The following is a 12551-nucleotide window of genomic DNA, read 5'->3' on the forward strand; positions in this document are numbered from 1 at the left end:
ACCCGGCTTGGCGACTATCCCGTTATCTGTGTGACCCATATTGTACTGCGACCTCGGCTTGGCGACTATTCCTTCGGATTCCCCTTGGTACCGTATATTCCTGATTGGCGTGACCCGGACCGTCTGACCCTTCTACACTACACGGGCAACTGACTAATAGGACTGCGACCTGCGTACCCTGTGCAGCGAAGTCCAAATCTCCTTGCGGTGGTCCCTGGCGAACACCAGGGGTACGTTAGACTCCGCACCTACTAGTTCAGTAGTGCTAATACCGGTTAGTGTTTTGCTCTATTATTCTCCTCAGAAGGCCTGCGGCCTGACATTTAGCAGCTGTTTACTGCACAAAAATATTTAATGGTTATCTGATAATGGTGTACTGATATTGACAAGTTTGTTACATGCAATAACACGCACTGATTGGGAAATATGATTTAATGACAGTTGCTGTAATCCTTAATGAATAAATGTTTATCTCTATGCAAAAAAAGTTTTTTTCTCTTCACAGAAGGTCTCCAGCTACAGAGAAAGACCCTTTAGGCAATCCAGATTGAATTTATCCAACTTTCAATGAATAGAAGTTTGCAATATTTGGTCCACAGCCACAACAAACATATGTAGAAACTAATGAATGATTTAAATAACGTAGACTCTGCTGAGTAATGATTACTGTGTTTTGGAAAGAGATATTAGACTTTATGGGCTATTCGCATAGCAAATGCATGAACTAGGTCAGTGGTTCCCAAACTTTTGCAGTTCACGGCACCCTTAGAGTCTCCAAATTTTTTCAAGGCACCCCTCCAAAATAATTACTGAGCAGTTCTGTTTTAGAAGTAGTTGGGTCAAAAAATTGTAATAAGTATTTAGGTCACTACAAAAATACTTCTTTAGTTGTATGCAAAAATGCCCCTCTGCATCCAGAGACACTGCCCCCTCTGCATCCAGGGACACTGCCCCCTCTGCATCCAGACACTCTGCCCCCTCTGTATCCAGGCACTCTGCCCCCTCTGTATCCAGGCACTCTGCCCCCTCTGTCACGCTGTCCCCTCCTCTGCCCTCTGTCACGCTGCCCCCTCTGCCCTCTGCCACGCTGTCCCCTCCTCTGCCCTCTGCCACGCTGTCCCCCTCCTCTACCCCCAGGCACGCTGCCCCCTCTGCAGCCCTCTGTCACGCTGCCCCATCTGCAGCCCTCTGTCACGCTGCCCCCCTCTGCTGTCACACTGTCCCCCTCCGCTGTCACACTGTCCCCCTCTGCTGCCCACTGTCGCCCTCCGCTGTCCCCCTGTCCCCCTCCGCTGTCACCCTGTCCCCCTCCGCTTCCACCCTGTCCTCCTCCGCTGCCACACTGTCCCCCTCCGCTGCCACCTGTCCCACTCCGCTGTCACCCTGTCCCCCTCCGCTGCCACCCTGTCCCCCTCCGCTGCCACACTGTCCCCCTCCACTGTCCACTGTCCCCCTCCGCTTCCACACTGTCCCCCTCCGGTGCCACCATCCTTTACACTCTGCCCCACGCCAGACATAAAAAAAAGAGAAGACAGAAACTTACCAATCAGCCTCCTCTCTCCAGCAGCTGTCACTGAATATAGACGTCAGTGACAAGCTGCTGCGGGAGAGAGGAGGTTGCTGGGTCCCGGCGCCGCGCTGATTGGTAAGTTTCTGTCTTCTCTTTTTTTTATGTCTGGCTCGCGGCACCCCAGTGACAGCGCCGCGGCACCCCTGGGAGCCGTGGCGCACACTTTAGGAACCGCCGAACTAGGTGGTTTTTTTGTATGTCGTAGAAGGTCAGAAGGTATGTTTTTAAAGAGAAAAGGAGAAATTAACTCACATAGTTCAATATAAAATAGTGTTTTGGTTTGTTTTTGTTTTTTTGTTTATTAACCAAATTTTATATTACATGGTTTGAAAGAAAGTAATGCAATGTCAAATTATGGTAGATAACAAAAGGTTTTTATTTTTATCCTCATAATAGTTTTGAGTTAATCAGTGCTGTAAAGACATTCACTGCCCTTATTTACTGTGCTATAATCATCATATACTGTAAATACTTCTTTGTATTGTGAGTATGGTAATGCATTGATGGGAATTCAATGTTTGTACATAAATAAAAAAACTTAAGACTTTATGAGCATATATCCGTGCTCCTGCATTGGCACTACTGGATGATAGTAAGTCATTTACACTCTCCTCTGAGCAGAACCACATGTTTAACCAATTTTAAGCTGAAGTATCCTCAGCACCAGCATTGGCTTTGCCAGATTATGACAAGTCTTTCACATTATTTTGTCATGAAGTCAGTGCACATGCACAAGAGGTTCTGACACAGATACATGGTCACAAACAAAGGCCACTTGCATACTACTCTGCACAATTAGACCCAATCATACGAGCTGCACCTACTTGTGTTAAAAGTAGTAGCTGCAGCTGCTGTAGTGCTTGAAAAGAGTATAGATATTGTGGTAGGACATCCAGTTAACTTAATGGTACCGCATGCTGTGACAGAAATCTTAAACCTAGCACAAACAAAACATTTGTCACCAGCCAGACTTACTAAATATGAAATAGTATTATTTTTGCATTTTTCAAAAGATGGGTTCCCCTAACGGGAGAATCTCAGTTTGAAACAGAAGGAAGAAAATATACACACAAACTTTTTCTGCATATGATTGTGTAAAACTAATGAGACAAGAATCTCTAGTTTTATCTGACATTAAAGATACGCATCACTCTTTTTGTAGATGGTTCACGCTATTACATGGATGGTCTTCCTCTTACAGGGTGTGCTGTAGCCACACACAGAGAAATAGTGATTCAACAGACTCTACCGAGTCACATGTCAGCACAAGAAGCTGAACTGAAGGCCCTGCCACTTGCATGCATATATGCAGAAGGACAGAGTGTAAACATTTACACTGATTCAAGGTATGCGTTTGGAATTGCGCATGACTGTGGCCCGCATGACTGTGGTTCAGCAAGCAAACCAGTCAACATGCTAAACATACCAGGGCACTGATCACTGCATTCCAGCTGCCCTCCAGACTATCAGGGATGAAGGCACACACAGAGACACTACCCCTGAAGCTAAGGAAAATAGACTGGTAGACCAGGCCGCACGAAAAGCCGCCTTAGCCCCAGTACCCCAAGGGAAGTCTATTTACATGGTGAGCCCCTGACCCCAAGTTTGACCGTACCAAACTCCAACTTATGCATAAACAAGCAACAGAGAATAAGGAAAAGCCTTGGGCAAAACATGGAGCACTAGAAGTTCATGGAGAGTGGTGTAAAGGTCAGCATTTGTGTCTGCCAAAAGCACTTTATCCCATTATGGCCAATATAGCACACAGGAAAGTGCATCTGGGGAAAGATGCTATCGTTGCACTCACCTAGCAGGTTATGAATAGCACCAGGGTTTGCCCAAGCAGCACAGGTGTTAGTGGCAGGATGCCTAATCTGTGCACAAAAAAAGCCGGGTAAGTCTATCCCAACTCCACAGAAAAGCACACCCCAGACACAGTATCCTTATGAGAGGATACAGACTTTATACTTCCCAAAATGCTTGGGCTTTGAGAATGTGCTCGCCTGTGTTGACTTCTTTAGTCACTGGCTGGAGACATGGCTGTATAGGAAAACAAATACTAAAACAGTAGGCAAGAAAATTATGAGTGAGATAATCTGCAGATATGGGGTATCAAAGGTCATTGAAAGTGACAGAGGGACACACTTCACGGGCCAAGGATTCCAGGAACTGTTAAAAGACATGGGAACCGTATCTGCCCTTCACACCCCCTACAGACCCCAAAGATCGGGATGTGTGGAGCGCCTTAATGGTACTCACAGGCCTGCCATGGATCTCATGTTTAACTATGGCCCTGCACTCAGTAAGAAACACTCCTAGGAAAGACACAGGTTTAACACCATATGATATCCTGTTTGGCACAGCAAACACACTACTATTTTCCACAGCAACTACAGCATGTACATGGTGATTTGTTGAACTATGTTGCCTTATTACAGAAGCAGCTAACTGAGATACATGATCAAGCGTTCTCTTCCATTCCAGACACTAATTTTGATGCAGGTACCCATAAACTGCAACCAGGGGACTGGGTAGTCGTGAAAAAGCACATCAGGAAGAGTCTTGAACCCAGATACGAGAGTCCTTTCCAGGTCTTATTGACAACTCCCATGGCAGTGGAAGTACAGGGAAATGACACCTGGATACACGCATCCCACTGCAAAATCTTCAGACAAGGGGAGTCTGAGTAAAATATATTTTACAGGTTACTTAAAGGTCCAAGAGACACCAGAGAGTGGTGTTCAATGATATTAGCAGGAGGCATATTGATTACACTCTATTTTCTTTTGCTGTAAGTTGTAGCTGTGTCTAGAAAGGAAAGCCAGGTCTGGAAGAACCAGACTCATGCCAATAGTAATGTGGAGATCATTATACGTAATGAGAAAAATTCCAATATGAAAGTTTAACCCAACCAAATAAAGAAAAGAGCAACCCATAACTGTAGGGGTTTACACCCAATACAGAAATATATTTATGAGTATTGTGGCCCAACACATTATTACATTTACACAAGACAGTAGATTAATATTGGACTACCTGACAGCTTATTCTGGAGTGTATTGCCTGACCCTAAATACTCAATTTGGAGCCCAGGGTAGCACCTTTTTCATTAATGACACAGATGATCCAGAGAAAATAATTGATGAACACTTACAAAAAATAAGACATGAAATATAAATTTTTAAAGGAGCATGCTGGAGATGCTTATCTAGAAGGATAGTTTTCATGCCTGTACCTGGCCGATTGTTTTGAGGGTATAGGAGGATTGGTATCAGGTCTCATATATGTTGTACTTCAAGGACTGTTACTAATCCTTATCTTATATATATATATATATATATATATATATATATATATATATATATATATATATATATATATATATATATATTAATGAAACTGATTATGTGGCTTATTAACAAGTGTATTAAAGCAAACTGTTTCTCTTCCAGAAAAATGTAAGTTACCATACCTGTCTTAACCGCTGTACTGTACACCTCATCTAATGAGTGTGAACCTTGTGGAACTCTCAGTACTACTGCCAGTTGTGATCAGTGCAGAGACCAAGAACCTTTTCCTTGGAATCCACATGCTCATTACTGAAGCCTATCCTTATGAAGATATACAGCACAATGGACAATCCCTTCAATTGTGAAATAAGTGACATATAACAATTGCCGAGCGCACTGCGTATTTTCTCCCTCCCTTTCCTTTTATCCTTTCCTATGAAATCTATAGTTAGGAGACAAAAACAAAGCACAAGAGGCCCCAGAGCCTCTCATGTTCACTCATATATGTGAAGATCTGACATCAGGACATACAGCTGGTGCAAGACGGTTGTCAATTCATTGACCTTCTATTAATATTAGCTAGAAGAGGGATCATGACCTTGCTAGTGGTGGGTGATGGGTTGTTCTATGTATCCAGTTTTAGGCATCCCTATGCATATGTTCTGTTAGAAGGGTGTATGTGTATATGTACCCATTGTAAGCGACAGCAAGAATGTGATCTCTGATAGGTAGTATAGGGTAAATAACAATTAAAAAGATGGGAAATGAGAAATGTGATTTTGCTGAGCTGACGCCATCTTGTTACATGTCAGCCATTTTGTACTTGTGCAGCTTAAAGACAGCTTAAATGCAGCTAGTTTGTAGAAGTTATTCATTATTATTTTGTGGTTTGCAAGAAACTGTGCCCATGACATTGGATATGGCAGACGGGAGATAAACCACCAGCCGCCGTGGGAGAATTTGCTGAAAATTTGTAGTTTGCTGAAGTACGTGATTTTGTGTAACCAGAGTGCTATAAGTTTGTGCATTTGTAAACAATAAAATAGAGCTAATTGCACACACAGAACTTGCAGTGTCTTTTATTCTCTCCGGCTGATGAGCTCATAAACTGGCAAACTGCTGCTTACATGTGAACTGACTCATTAGATGCTACAGATATATCATCTGATTGGACAGGAGTCCCATCATCTGAATGGACAACAGTCACAGTCATTCCATCAGATGTCCTATTCAGTACATACCTCTCATCCTAACAGATAGCACAGCTCTAACAGTGCTGAAACAGTGGCTCTTCTTAGAGAATGGTGGAGCTCCCTAGGGAGTACAGGGCTACACTTAGCTGGCTGGTTATAAGAAGTGACTTTCAAAGATGTAGAATGTTCTTTAACAAGGCACTAGGATGTCTGCTTAAAAATTATTTTTGTATGTATAAAATTCATAAACTTTACTTACAATAATTAAAATAAGATCCCGACTCACATACCCAATTTGGGAAAATATTAAAGCTGCAAGAATGATAATGTGAGTCAGTGAATTAAGAACTTTTTCACCCACTGCTCATGGTATGGCATTTTTAATTCTGGTTATTATGCTCCAATTAGTATTCTTATTTAGAATCCGAGAATAGAAAATATATATATGCATAAACTACTAAAACCTGGATGTTATTTAAGCCACAAATAATGATCAGTGCACCTATTGGTCAGCAAATACTTTGACTTATTAGTAAATAAATAATCAGTAAATGTTCTTGTCAGGAGCCGTCCCCACCCTGTGTATAGCTGCCGGGAAAGGACACCTGCAGTCTACTACTTCCGGGTCTCGCCGCCCCTGCAGTGTGGCTGCATCCCGTTGCAACGGGACGCTTCTTTCTCCTGCATGTCGGTGGTCAGGTGCATCTGACCACCGCATCCACCTGTCACCAATCATGGCCCACCATGGAGCGCATATGCATATATATATATATATATATATATATATCCCCTCTGGGCTGATTCTTTATGGATCTTAAATAAACAGGTATCTTATTTCAGTCTCCTGGACAAAACCATGTTTCAATGCAAGGGGTGCAAACTAGTTTTCTGTTTGCACATAAGTTAAATACTGATTGTTTTTTCATGTAGCACATAAATATCAACTTTAAATTTCAGTGTACAAATAAGCTATCAAGTATTTGTGTGCTACATGAAAAAAAACATCCCTGCAGAAGCCTCCTCTTGTCAGTGGCTGCTGCGCACCAGTATATCAAGCTGAAAACCCTACATAAGCTGTGTATGTTCTGCCTATAGTGCATACACCTTCTAAAGATGTAATAAGTAGGAAATGGCTGCAGCACAGCACGCCAGAGGTCCTACTCCTCTGGCACTCAAATGTACACACAGAAGTTCACATGGGGTTGCAGAGGGGATATAGCATGTCAGCAGGAAAGTTAACTACTTGAGTGCCTACTGCAAGTTCCCTCATGCAACCCCATGATAAGCAGGATCCCCCAGGTGGAAGTAAGAGAAATAATGTTATTCAATTTTCACCATTTATGTTGAATTGTGCCGCCACTCTGTTCAATGTGTGCAGTAATGAAAAGAATTCCCCCTTACACACTTGTTCCGAAGCTTGGTTCCTAGTACTCCTCTATGCATCGGCTCTGTGTACACAGCAGCGTGTCTTGTACGGCTGCCGGATGTATTAACAATTGTAAAATCCACAGCAGTATCCCCGCTTCTCGCTTAAAGGCTGTGGTAAATTCAGGAAAAAAGGCTCTTCTATAGGAATGGCGTGCCGCGTTTCATCGCTATCAGGCAATTTCCTCAGAAATGTAGTTCATACTTCCAGAGGTCTCGTTATATAGCTGACCACAAGCTAATTGAAATTCTTTTCACCTGGTATACTTCAACACTCTATCCACAGCGCACAAACAACTTCGTAACAATTAATATAAGTCTTAGGAGACAGTATTATTATACAAAACAAAATCTTTATATAAAAAACCTTTTTATTCACAAAAAATCTTATTTGTTATTTACTATGCAAAATAGAAAAAAAAAAATACAAAATACAATAAAAACAATGAAATTCAATATAACTTTCATCTATATTACCCAATATTGTTGAAGCTTTCTTCACTATGAAAGGGATCAAAGTAACCTAATAATCAGTAATCACATCCAACCTTTATATCTAATTGACTAATATACATACTACTACTACAGTAGACCAGAGTGTTAACAACACACCCTATACTACTAATGACATATCCAGTGTACGTATACATATATTGACCCACACATACACATCTCAATACCCTTATGAGCACACACATGGAAATACATAAAAAATGCGTACAATTTTTTTTCCCTCATTTAAATAGTTTTTCTAATACTTGGTTTTTAATTCTTAATTTTAGGTCTTATGAAACTAGAGACCCTTTACTGTATTTATTTTATTGTATTCAATTAAACTATTTTGTTAAAGTACAAATGATTCATTTAGACTTGCAGGTGATGATGTATTCCATTGATAGATCCAGAAGACCACTTGTTTACAGAGTCTCTTGAATCTATCTCCACCTCTAGTGGTGGTTTTTATAAACTCTATACTAGTAATGAAAAGACAATTAGGATTACAAATATGTTTCACAGAAAAATGTCTAAATACACTGGGTTTTTAGCCCATTCAGAAAATTCCTTCTATGTTCGTTAAATCTTACTTTTATTACTCTAGTCATTCTCCCAATGTAGTATAGAATAAACTGCATTTCATCAGATAGATTACAAACATAGCATTACAATTCATAAAACCTCTAATACTATGTTCCTTGGCATCAATCTTAACAGAATACACTCTATTCTCAATATGCTTACATGCAATGAAGCGTTGTCCCCCACATCTAAAAGAACCATATGAAGTGGGTGGGAGCCAATCACCCTCTCATCCTGATCATATGTCTTTAGGGGTTTTCTAACCATCAGTTCCCTTTGGGGCTTCAAAAAAAAAAAAAAAAAAAAACAAATTAAAAAAAAATAAGGGCCAGCATGTTCCCCAGATTATTGGCTTTTTTAAAAACCACTAATGGATCCTTAGGTAGATTTTAACAGTGATCCAGTTTTAAAATGGAATAATTAAAAAAGATAATTATTTTAATATTAAGAGATGCTTTTTTGTATTTTGAAATAAATACCCATTAAAGATTATCATCCGGTTTCTTTTTATTTTTTTTTATATTTAGAGCAATGGCCTCTCTCTGTTGTTCAACCATAAACGTTTGTTTCATTATTTTTCCTTTTATCAGAGATCAAAAGAGCCCCTCTCTCTTTTTTACTTTTCTGAGTGCTTGATACACCAGGTCCAATGGGTACCCTCAGTCTACAAAGTTCTTCATCATTATTTCTACCTGTTTGAGAAATACCTCTTCAATAGACTTTGTTCCCACTGCAAGGATAGTTGGGATGGATGTGCTGCTACATACTGTACTTGTTATTAAGGGTGAGCTGATTGTATCCAACTGTAATCCATGTTACTTGCCCTTAACGACCAGTACAGTGTGAAGCGGGACATACATCCCAACTATCGTTGCAGTCAGGACAAATTCCTGATTGAGCGTAGTCACATAAAATCAGGACTGTAGTTACCAGAATCAGGACAGTTGGCTTGTGGTGCTGCACTCTCCTACCTGTTCTTGTAGTTTTCCCTACCTGTGGCTACTGGTCTCTGAAGCTTGGTTGCTGTTTGTCTGGTTCATGGAATGCATAAAATATGGAAAGTCTAGCAGTGAATGAGCCCATATAGGCCTCCCTCCCCCAACCAACCCAGATGTTAAATCAATAGCACTCATCTTCAATAATTAGGCCTCCCTACGTGAAACCAGACCAACATTAAATTAATAGTATTCACATCTAATAAATATACCTATTTCCCCCCAATTAGCCCCAGCATTAAATAAATAGCATTCAGAATTAATACAGACCAAATTCCCCCCACCATGCCCCGACATTAAATTAATGGTATTCACATTTAATAAATACACCTATCCCCCCCCCCCCCAAAACAGCCAAAATATTGATTAATTCCGATTTCCACTTAATTATTAAACATATATCCCCCAAATATTAAATAATTGGTGTTCACAATTAATAAATACCGCTCCTTCTCCCAAAACTCATTCCCACGCTAAATTAAAATGACTCAAACCACCTTGGCATTAATTAAAAAAAGAGGATATTTATACTCACAATAAATCTGAATCCATCTGGGGGACACTGCTTGCCATGGGGTTGTGTGAGGAGAGGAGTTTGGCACTTAACTAGTCAACTCTGTGAGCTGTTGACCGACCCCTCCCCCCTGCAACCCCCCTCGTAGTCTTCAGTTTAATTATAAAGTCCCAAAGAAGATTGGCCTATCAACCAAAGAACATACAGCAGAAGAGCAGAAGGGAGGGAACGCAGTGCCCCCCAGATGGAGTCAAAGAAACGGATTTATCGCGAGTATAAAAATCCTCTTTTCTCTTTCATCCAATCTGGGGGACACTGCTCACCATAGGGACTTTCTAAAGCAGCCCCCTTAAAGGGAGGGACCGCTCTGACAGTCCGGCACATACTGTATTACAGCCAAAACTGGCGTCTGCCAACGCAAAAATTTAGCAAAGGTATGGACCGAGGACCAGGTGGCTGCTCTGCATAACTGGTCTGCTGAGACACCATTCCGTGCAGCCCAAGTGGTACCCACAGAAAAGGTAGAATGGGCAATAATACGATCTGGCACAGGTCGGTTAGCATTGATATAAGCCTGTTAAATAGTCAACGTAAGCCATGTGGGTCTTCCGTGAACACTGGAACCACTATTTCCTGGTTTACATGGAAACCGGAAACTACTTTTGGCAGAAAAGATAGAACAGTTCTCAGAACGGTTTCATCATCATGAAACACCAGATAAGGTTCTCATCAAGATAGCAACCCCAGCTCGGAAACTCTACGGGCTGAGGCAATTGCAAGTAGGAAAACTACTTTCCATGTTAAGAACCGTAACTCCGCAGTCTGCAACGGTTCAAAAGGAGGTTCCTGAAGCATATTAAAGGAGCAGATTAAGATCCCAAGGTGCCATGAGCGGAACATATGGAGGCTGGATATGCAAGACTCCCTGTAGGAAGGACCCGACATCCAGTATATCAGCCAGGTGACGATTAAAAAACACTGAAAGAGCTGAAATCTGCCCTTTCAAGGGTCATAGGCGAAGACCTCCATCCAGGCCGTCCTGGAGAAAGTCAAGAAACCTAGGGAGATGAATCGAATCCAAATGGCAGGTCCGGTTCTCACACCATTTAATGTATGTAAGCCAGATACAGTGGTAGATCCGAGCAGAGACTGGTTTTCTAGCTTTAAAGGAGGTTATCCACTACTCGTAAAGAGAACCCGCTGGATTTCCAAAGGTTAGCTTCAACAGCCGTGCCGTTAAATTCAGCCGCGGTATTTCCTGATGTAGGAACGGCCCCTGAAGTAGAAGGTCCTCTCGAAGAGGTAACATAAGACTTGGACCTACCGCCATCAACAGAATTTATGGATACCAAACCCTCCGCGGCAAAGCTAGGTGCCACTAGAATGACAGGCAGTCCACCCTGCTTGACTCTCTGAAGGACGCGGAAAATCATGGAAAATAGGCGGGAATAGTTATCCTAACGTGAAGTCCCAGGGCATTGTCATTACATCTACTGCCACTGCCAAGGGATCTCTTGCCCCTTGAGCAAAACTGCAGAACCTCTCTGTTGTGGCGAGACGCCATTAGATCTCGGTCCGGGACCCCCCATCGGGCGACCAAGGACTGAAAAACATCCGGATGAAGAGCCCATTGCCCTGGCAGAATTGCATGCCGACTTAGATAGTCGGCTTGCCAGTTCTGGATGCCTAGAATAAAGACTGCTGAAATGGCGGGGACGTGATTTTCGGCCCAGGTGAAAATCTGAGACGTCACCTCCATTGCTCTTGCACTCCTGGTGCCTCCTTGTCTGTTGACGTACGACACTGCCTGTCATTGTCGGACTGAAGATGGACCGGTAAACGTTGAAGTATGAACTGTGCTCCTGCAAGGCCTTTAACATGGCTTTTAATTCCAATATATTTATGGGGAGAGAGGTCTCCTGAGCAGATCAGAGCCCCTGAAGTCTCAGATGAAGGGCCACAGCACCCCACCCCCGAATGCTGGCGTCCGTGGATACTAAGATCCAAGGCCAAGAGGCAAAGCACCTGCCGACTAACAAGTTGTCCCAGACTATCCACCATCTGAGGGATTGTCCCGCTTCCGGTGATAAGCGAATCAATTGCCATTCTAACTTCCGATGGGATCCTGACAATTTCTTTAGGAGGTCCCATTGGAAGCACTGAGAATGGATTCGACCATAAGGGAGAGTCTCAAAGGTCGACACCCTCTTTCCTAGTAAGCGCTTGCACAGGAGAACCGACGGTCTCCGGCAGGACAAAACTCGAATCGCCGAGTCCCGCAGGGACTGTTTCTTGTCCTCTGGAAGGAACACTCTCTGACTGTTGGTATCCATTATGAGTCCCAGAAAAGTCATTCTCTGGCAAGGAGTTAACTAGGATTTTGGGTGGTTTATGAGCCAGCCATGCCTCTCCAGAATTCTGATGGTAAGCTGAAGATGTTGCTCGAGCAGGTGAGCCGAGGCAGCCTTTATTAGTAAGCCGTCCAGA

The sequence above is a fragment of the Mixophyes fleayi genome, chromosome 2, assembly GCF_038048845.1.
Source record: "Mixophyes fleayi isolate aMixFle1 chromosome 2, aMixFle1.hap1, whole genome shotgun sequence".
Lineage (NCBI taxonomy): Eukaryota > Metazoa > Chordata > Amphibia > Anura > Limnodynastidae > Mixophyes > Mixophyes fleayi.